This window comes from Pan paniscus, chromosome 14, assembly GCF_029289425.2.
Source record: "Pan paniscus chromosome 14, NHGRI_mPanPan1-v2.0_pri, whole genome shotgun sequence".
NCBI lineage: Eukaryota > Metazoa > Chordata > Mammalia > Primates > Hominidae > Pan > Pan paniscus.
In genome coordinates this window covers 30459032-30468346 of record NC_073263.2, presented here as the reverse complement: position 1 = coordinate 30468346, position 9315 = coordinate 30459032, and the positions used below count along the sequence as shown (strand labels likewise).

General features: G+C 44.5%; 1 long non-coding RNA gene across 1 annotated transcript; it reads left to right on the top strand.

The window, feature by feature from the left end:
* Nucleotides 1-319: 319 nt before the first annotated feature.
* LOC130540756 (uncharacterized) lies at nt 320-4478 on the top strand. The gene is made up of 2 exons (XR_008954746.2): nt 320-3375; nt 3978-4478. It is a non-coding gene; the product is annotated as an uncharacterized LOC130540756 (long non-coding RNA).
* Nucleotides 4479-9315: the final 4837 nt, after the last annotated feature.

Below are 9315 nucleotides of genomic sequence, written 5' to 3'. Positions count from 1 at the left end.
GCACCCAGTGGAAGAAGACAGTGGAGTAGTCACTTTCTGAAATGCTGAGGAAAAGTGACCTTGTTACAGAATTCTCTACCTAATCAAATTATTCAAGTGTGAGGGGTAAAATTTGATGTTTTTGGACATACAAGACCTGAGAAAGTGTCCCACCCATCAATTGTCCTGAAAGAATTGCTGGAAGGTGGAGTCCAGGAAGAAGCAAAGAAATTAGCAAAATTTATAGTTGGTCTTAATAACTATTGAGTATAAAACATATATGTGTGCGTGTGTGTGAGTGTGACGATTTGGAAGCCCTTGTTTTGGCTTAAATAAAAGCTTAAAAACCAATGGAAAAAGGGATGAGGTCAAACTTCTGTCTCATGTCACCCTCTGTATTAATTCTGTATACACAGGGTGTTTCTTCTCTTACCCTCTGGAGGAGCCAAGTGAATCAGGGGAGTTTCCTTTATGGTCCCTGATGGGCACAGTCTGTCTTCTCTGCCATCTGGATGGGACAGGAGAGATGAACTCTCAGATAGATGACCCTAGGGGAGGAGCTGGACACCTCGTCCTTCATCCTTCCCAGGCCATGTACCCACTGGGAAAGGGCCTTTGAGGGATCATCACACACTGCAGAGGTGAGGAAGGGCGTGGGTTCCTCTTCTAAGTAGCATCGGCCTCAGTGAAGCAGCCTCCAGAAGGTGTCCTCCCTGGAGAGGGCTTCGATGGACTTCAGTGCCTCCCTCTCTCCTCAGACCTTCACATTTTTCTGGGAAGTTCTCTCACACCTGTAATCCCAGCAGTTTGGGAGGCCGAGGTGGGCAGATCACCTGAGACCAGGAGTTCAAGACCAGCCTGGCCAACATGGTGAAACCCCATCTCTACAAAAAATACAAAAAACGAGCCAAGTGTGGTCGTGCGTGCCTGTAATTCCAGCTACTCGGGAAGCTGAGGCAGAAGAATCGCTTGAATCCGGGAGGTAGAGGCTGCAGTGAGCCGAGATCACATCACTGCATCCAGCCTGAGTGACAGAGCAAGCAAGACTCTGTCTCAAAAAAGAAAAAAAAAGTATTTGAAGACATGCCCATGACACAGCCTCAGGAGGTCCTGATGGCTTGCATCCTAGGTGCTCGAGATACAGCTTGTTTTTATACATTTTTGGGAGACATAATACATTAATCAGTATACGTAAAATTTACTTTGGTTCCATCTAGAAGGGCAGGACAAGTCAAAGCAAGGTAAGGGTGGAAGGTTGGGGTTGGTGGGGGAGCTTCTAAGTCATAGGTAGATTTAAAGACTTTTTGATTGGCAATTGGTTGAAAGAGTTATTATCATAAAAAGGAATATCTGGTGGGGTGCGGTGGCTCACGCCTGTAAACCTAGCACTTTGGTTGGCGGAGAGGGGTGGATCACTTGAGACCAGGAGTTTGAGACCAGCCTGGACAAATGATGAAACCCCATCTCTACTAAAAATTCAAAAATTAGCCAGGCATGGTGGCGTATGCTTGTAATCCCAGCTACTTGGGAGGCTGAGGTGGGAGGATCGCTTGAACACAGGAGGCAGAAGCTGCAGTGGGCCAAGATAATGCCACTGCACTCCAGCCTGGGCAATAGAGCAAGACTTCATCTCAAAAAAAAAAAAAAAAAAAAAAAAAAGGAACATCTGGGTAAATGTCCTTGTGGAGACCAGGGTTTTATCATGCAGATGAAGCCTCCAAGTAGCAGGCTCCAAAGAGAATAGGTTGTAAATGTTTCTTATCAGACTTAAGGTCTGAGTTGATGTTAATGCTGGCTGGCTGTTTCTGAATTCCAAATGGGAGGAGGGTATAATGAGGAATGTCCCACCCCACCTTCCCGTGATGACCTGAACAAGTTCTTCAGGTTAACTTTGGAGTGCCCTTGGCTGAGAGGAGGGGTTCTTTCAGATGACTGGGGGGCCTTATAATTTTATTTTTGGTCTACAATACAATATTTGTTCCTTTGTGTCTGGCTTATTTCACTTAGCATAATGTCTTAAAGGTTAATCCATGCGATAGCATGTGTCAGATCTTCCTTCCTTTTTAAGGCTGAATACTTTCCATTATATGGACCCCATTTTACTTATCTATTTATCTGCTAATGGACACTTGGGTTGCTTCCACCCTTTGACTACTGTGAATAATGTCACTATGAACATGGATGTATAATTATCTGAGTCATTGCTTTCACTTTTCTGGGTATATACCCAGAAGTGGAAATGATGTAGGAGTTAAAAAGACATTATTTAGGCAGATAGTGAGGGTAAGGAAGTCCTCAGTAAGGTTTTCCTTTTAATGAAAAGCAGCCCCCAAATCATTTTCTTTTCTAACAAAGGGTGGCCAGTAAAATCAAGCTGCAGACATAGAAAGGCAGGCTAGAAGTTTGCACAGGTGAATGCTGGCAGTTGTGCCAATAGGAAAGGGGTTACCTGGGAAATAGGCATGTTCAAAATGGCAGCTTCATCTTCCCTTTTCCTTGCCAACCACATGTGCAGCAGGGGGCAGACAACATGGAGCTCGTCAGGCAGATAGCCCATTTGCATAAGATTAGGGTGGGGCAGCCAGCTTCCCTCAAGCTATGTAAACATCACACTAGGTCCAACCAATCTTTGGGCCCTATGTAAATCAGACACCGCCTCCTCAAGCCTTTCTATAAAACCCTGTGCACTCCACGACCAGCCGGAACTCCCACTCAGGTGCCCTTCTCTCTCTCGCAGAAGAGAGAGCTGTTTTCTTTTCTCTTTCTTTTGCCTATTAAACCTCTGCTCCTAAACCCACTTCCTGTGTGTCTGCATACTCAATATCCTTGGCATGAGATGGCGAACCTCAGGTATTTACCCCAGAGAATGATGTTTCTTTGGAATTGCTGAAACATACGGTAATTCTATGTTTAATTTGTTGAGGCACCACCATATTGTTTTCCATAGTGGCTGCACCATTTTACATTCCTGCCCATTCCCAATGCATCCGGCTTCCAGTTTCTCAATATCCAACACTTGTTATTTTCTATTTTTTTTTTTCATTAGTAGCCTCCCTAATGAGTGTGAAGTGGTATCTCATTGTGATTTTGATTTTCCTAATGATTGATTAGTGATGCTGAGCATCTTTTCATATGCTTATTGACCATTTGTATACATATCATCTTTGGATAAATGTCTATTCAAGTCCTTTGCCCATTTTTTATTTGGACTGACTTTGTTGTTGTTGAGTTGCAGGAGTTCTTATTTTTAAATATTTAATTTTTTTTTTTTAGAGACGGGGTCTCACTGTATCAGCTCAGCTGGAGTACAGTGGTGAGATCAGAGCTCACCGCAGCCTCCGAACTCCTGGTCTCAAGCAATCCGGACCTCAGCCTCCCAAGTCGTGGGGACTACAGGTGTGCACTACCACATCCAGCTAATTATTTTTTTTCTTTTTGTAGAGAAGGAGTCCTACTTTGTTTCCCAGGCTGGTCTTGAACTCCTTGCTTCAAGCAATCCTCCCATCTCTGCCTCCCAAAGTGTTGGAATTACAAGCATGAGCCACTGTGCTTGGCCAGGAGTTCTTTATATATTCTGGATATCAATCCCTTATCAGATATATGATTTGCAAATATTTTCTTTGATTCTCCTTGGGTTGCCCCTTCACTCTGTTGATTGTGTCCTTTGATGCATTTGAAACCCTCCTGAGCCCTTCCCTCTGGTATCCTGCCCCTGCTCTCAGGCTGCTCTGCCCTTTGCATGGGATTCTTGGGTATTGGGGTACTCCTCCACCTTGTATCCTGCTGCCTCCCTGGGTGGGCTGCACTCACTGAGGGGTGAGGGAGTGGCAGGTGCTTCATTCATCTGTGATTTCTGCCCCAGTCCTCTTCTAACAAACGCAAATCCTATTATGAGAATTTGCTAACAGGTTTTAAAAATATGCAAATGTATTGGGAGCTTATTTCAGAGACAATTTTTTTTTTAAAGAAAAAGTAACTTATATATTTTTAAAATCTAGAGAATGTACAACTCCTCTGCCACAACGTGAGGGAGAGAAGTCTGCAGACGGCTGACTGGTGACGACTGAACAAGACGGAAAGGCAAGTCGCTATGCCCGAAGCCTTTGAAGGGAGCCAGCAGGGTCCATGGGAGGTTCAGGACACATATCTGCAGCCCTGCTTCTGGCCTCACCCTTGGGGAAGCCTTTTGCAGGTGATCCTGGGCCTCTGCTGGGGAAGGCCCCAAGAGGTGAAGCATCCTCTGCAGAGGAGAGAGCACATCCGGAGGTAGAAGACAGACCACTGTCTGGGCTCCGTTTAACTGCTGTGATTTGGGATTGTAACTTACCCCCGTAAAGCCTCAGTTTCCCACATGGAAAATCAAATCAATCATTGTTATAACATTTCACTTTTTTGTTATGTGATGTAATTTGCACAGTGCTTTCGTATACGTTATCCAATTTAGCGAAATAATACAGAGCAATGCATTTTGAAAAGAATAAAATGCTTAACATATGTGAGGAATTCTTTTTTCCTTCGAAAACTACTCCAGATGGCTTGGCTATTGTTTAGTTAAGAGAATTATACAATTTTTGAGACATGGTTCCTTATCTTGTGTAGGCTGAAAGGCAATTAAACAATTATTCATGTCAGAATCTGAGGTAAATAAAAGGCTGCTTCAAAGAGTCCACTTACAGAGTGAAAAGCAGTTGAGTAGAAACAGAGAGTGGTCTGTAATTTCCTTCTGGAAGGAATATCCACTCCATATGGCCTGAAGCAAGAATTTCAAGCTCCTCTGTGGGGAGAAAGAGACAGAAATAAAAACTTTTAAGTTTTTTTACTCCGATTTGTCCCAGCCATTTTCTGAACAGCCTATGGAAGCCATCCGCTCCTCTAAACAAAAATAAGCTAAGAGACAGAAAGAATGATTTGATTTCTGTGTGTAGGGATGGTTCAGTCATAAATCAGTGTCTTTTTTCCAAGAGGAAGGTGCCAGCAACAAAAGTTGGTCATAAAAAGGACATTAAATTTTAGTAGTCTCTTCACTGTTCCCTCCCACATCCAGTTGCCAACAGCAGAGACAACTGTGAGACACAGTGAAATGAAGTGACTGCTCCACTGCTGGGCAACAGGCGACCCGGATGCCAGGCTCCCTGGCAGAAGAAATAGAAAGTCAAAAGCAAAGACGGATGTCTTCCTCCCTACCACATCACCTCCACTTTTCACCATCGCCTGTGTGATACACCCACCCCGCAATGCCTTCCTCAGCCTTTTACTTCTGTTTCCAGCGAGTCAAGAAAAACTTCTCCAGCTTGCCCTGTGGAGATGAATGAGCCCATAATCCACTTACACGTGTGACCTTTACACAGCCAGGACCCCTATACAGCAGCCAAACATGCAGTCCTGCAAACAAAAGGAATTTCAAGATAACTCTGATCTTTCACTAATTATCCCAAAGTCCAAAGGGGATCCATATACATAGTCCGAAGCCTACTTTAAGGAGGCATCCTCCCCTGTGTATTCCCAGCCCATCCCATAGTTTCCCACTCTGCAGCTCCAAACTCAACTTGTCCCATCACCAGCCCCCAGCCTCTCTTCTTTCCCTCTCCCCATGCCCCACTGCCTCTATTTTTTATTATTGCAGATTGACCAAATGTCTATGAAGCTGCAGCAAGGTTTCTTCTTTTTTGGAGCAGGGAATGGGGAGTGATTGGGCTTGGCTGTGACAGATTGTTTTGGCAGGCTCAGTGGGCAGAGGCCGTGAACACCATCCCAGTAAGTAAAGGGACTGTAGGAGCGTAGAGTTCCCTTAGTTCCTGGCTGGAAACCCAGCTCCCCGCCTCCTCCCATCCATCAAGCTGGGAGCCATGACAGTGTCAGAGCCTGAGCTCCTGCCCAGACTTCTGGGTGAAGTGGTCCCATGGAGCAAAGCTTGGTTTGGAAGATTTGGAGAATGGGAAAGAATGTTCTCTTACCACAGCCTCTTCCCCACTGCGGCCCCTTCCTAAGCTGCCATTGAAATCTATTTTTGCCAGAGCAAAAAATGGGGGAAGTGGACAGCTTCTGCCAACAGTGAGTTTGTTCCAAGCCTACCCCACAGTCATGGGTTCCTCAGAGTGTCACTGAGTCACAGGACTCATGGAACTCTGCCCATGTCATGAAGATAAACCACTGTGATCACTTTTAAAATCTTTCTCATCATGTCCTTGGGAAGATAAAGGGGTGGAACTGAACAGAAAGGGGCAGAGGTGGGACTTTTTTTCACTAACCTTAACCTTCATGCCAAGAACAGAGATCTCTGTTTGAAAGCATGTCTCTGATGACCATTTATTTGCTCTGCCTGGTAAACCTTCGTGTAATGCGTGGCTTTAAGCATTAGTCATTCCCTGCTGGGAAGGAGGTTAGAACTCCAGAAACAAGGCTATTGCAGAACTGGACTGTGTGGGTCACTAAACCACAGGGGAAAGGGTGGAGAAGCAGCTGGTGTCCCGCTTAAAGGTCACAAAGCATTATTTCTACTTTAATACCCAGAGTTCAAGTGGAAATAAACTCAGAAGGTTAAGATCTAAGTGAAAATTAACTGAAGGCAACTGTGCCATTTGGACTCTGAGATGTGCTTGCCTGGGAAAGTGCAAAACACGCTGGCTATCTTTCCATGAGCACAGCTGAACAGGAATAGGCATTAATAAGGATAAACATAAAGAAAAAATTGCTAATTATTGGCAGAGAATGCCAAGAAAAGTTGGTGGAATTCTCTTCTTTGGGGACCCTGGGAAAAGAACAGTAACAGTTAGGTACAGAGGCGCCTGGAAGCAAAGAAACTTCTTTCCCTGGGACAGTGGCTCTGTGCTGTGTGTAACCCTGAGTTCTTTAGGTCACTATAGTCTGGGTGAGTGACTCCAGGGTTATAGGATGCAATAGCCATGCTAATGAAGACTCATTGGTTCTGAGCCCCCTTCCAGAAGTACTGTGGGTACTTTCAGCCTCTTTTCTCCCTGCAGAGTCTCAAAGAGCTCATGTTCTGTCCTTGGTGATTAATACAGATTTCTTGGCTCTTCCCAGCCTGCTAGTCAGTGAACTTAATTTGCCACTTCTGTTGCTAATCATAACTCTTGCCTCAGCATCAAGCTGATCATTCTTGCAGCTGTAGATATTGGCCCTCCTGCACTGGATGCTCGCAGAGAGGGGAAGGCGGTCTCCTAATCACCATTTCTAATAAAAAAAAAATGAGAGGCTTGCATTCTCACTCTCTTGCTGAGCTTCTCCTGATGGAGCTAGCCATGAGGTTCCTGATGGCTGGAGGAAATATGAGGATATCTTCCCCGGAACACCCACCACACCTCTCTCAATAATCAACTCATGTTCCAGGACAGATGCTGTGAACAACAGCAAATGTAGAGCAGGTACTAGAAACTATGCTCAGTGCTTTACATAGATGATCTCATTACATCTTTACTGTAACCCCATGAGGTAGGTACTCTTATGGTCCCTATTCTACAGATGTGCAGAGAACCAGCACCTCAACTCTCTGATTTCAAGTTGAGAGGTTGGGGTTGGCCTGGTTGGCTCTTCAAGTCAAGAGGACATTTTATTCTGTCCCATCAAGTGCCCTTTGGGTCACCAAGGCATTCGTTCTCAGTGGATATTGCTGGTGTGCCTGACGGAGGTGGCCATTAGGCCTCCCTCCATTACACATGCCGATAGCTCTTGGTTTTCTTTTATTTGCAATACAATTCAAAAATGTGAATAAAACCTCGAAAAATAGGGAAATGAAGTCTGAACAATAAAAATAGCTGAGATATTGAGTATTTAGTGTTGCCAGGCACTGTTTGCCAAGCACTGTTCTGTGAGGACAGTGCCTGGCAACATTAAACACTCAGTATCTTAGGAGGTGGGTACTATTATCATCCCCATTTTACAGGCCGCCAAGAGGTTAAGTGACTTGCACAAGATTGCACAGCTCTTAATTGGAGAAGCTGGCATTCAAATCCAGCAGTAGCATCGGCCTGTTCCTTGCCAAATACAACAAGGCTTTCTACCTTCTTGGATGTTTATTTCCTACCACACTTTTAAAAACAATTCACCAAACACATAAGAAGTAGCTAAAACAAGGGGCTCACATTCAATGTGTAATGTAGAGGTGCAGCTTTGTGGTTGGTTCCTTCTTTCAGTTAAGTAATGAAAAATGATACAACACATAAAAATATAACAAAACCGAAAGAGGTGAGTGCCCTAAGGAGGATACAAATACAGCCCTGTGGAAGCTAAAGTGATGGAAGAGATCCTGCTGAGTTAGGTCCCAAAGAATCACTAGGATCTCCACGAACAGGGATGGGAAACACAGACAGTAGCACTGTAAGCAGGAAAAGAACTTCGTGGTGGAAAAGTGTCCTGGGGTCCAGAAATAGTGAGATACTGATATCTGATGGATCAAGTAGGAAGTCATGGATGATCCCAGGATGAAAAAAAATTCATAGATTCATCAGAACAATTAGCAGGTGAAATTTAGCAATATTTTCAACACACACGTGGCCTTCAAAAGCACGTGGTAGTGGCACATGGGGCAGAAGAGTCCCATATATATGGATGTCCAGGTTTACACCAGATGTCCTGGCAACCCATCGGGTTAGCAACCCTAACCATTCTCAAGATCCTTGCATGGACAATAAATTATATGACCATCCTGTATCTGGCAAATTGAAAGATAGGGCCCAACACTTAGGTGTATTAACGGTGCTTAAGAAGTCATATTGTGGCCAGGCATGGTGGCTGACACCTGTAATCCCAACACTTTGGGAGGCTGAGGCAGGAGGAGCACCTGCGCCCAGGAATTCCAGAACAGTCTGGGCAACATGGAGAAACCCCATCTCTACAAAAACAAAAAACAAAACATAATTAGCTGGGTGTGGTGGCACATTACTGTAGTCCTAGCTACTCAGGAGACTGAAGTGGGAGGATTACTTCAGCCCAAGAGGTTGAGGCTAGAGTGAGCCATGATAGTGCCACTGCACTCCAGCCCAGGCAACAGAGTGAGAACCTGTCTCAAAACCAACAAACAAAAAACCAAAACAAACCCACAAATAAGTCATATTTTAAAAGCCTACATCTCAATCTCAATGCCTAGCTAAGCTTTATAAAGAATGCGGGCTCTTTGACACTTGTATACAATTGCAACCATAGTTGGTTTTGGAAGTGTCAGTTCTTCCCCCAACCCTATTTGGTGTGAACCGTTTTACAAAAGGTAACCCAACTAGTGTCTGCCACAGAGATATGCAGGAAAAGCCAGCCTTTGATGAACAAATAGGCCCCATCTATCTGGAGTTAATGTATAGTAAAGAAAAAACCTGGTTAAACACA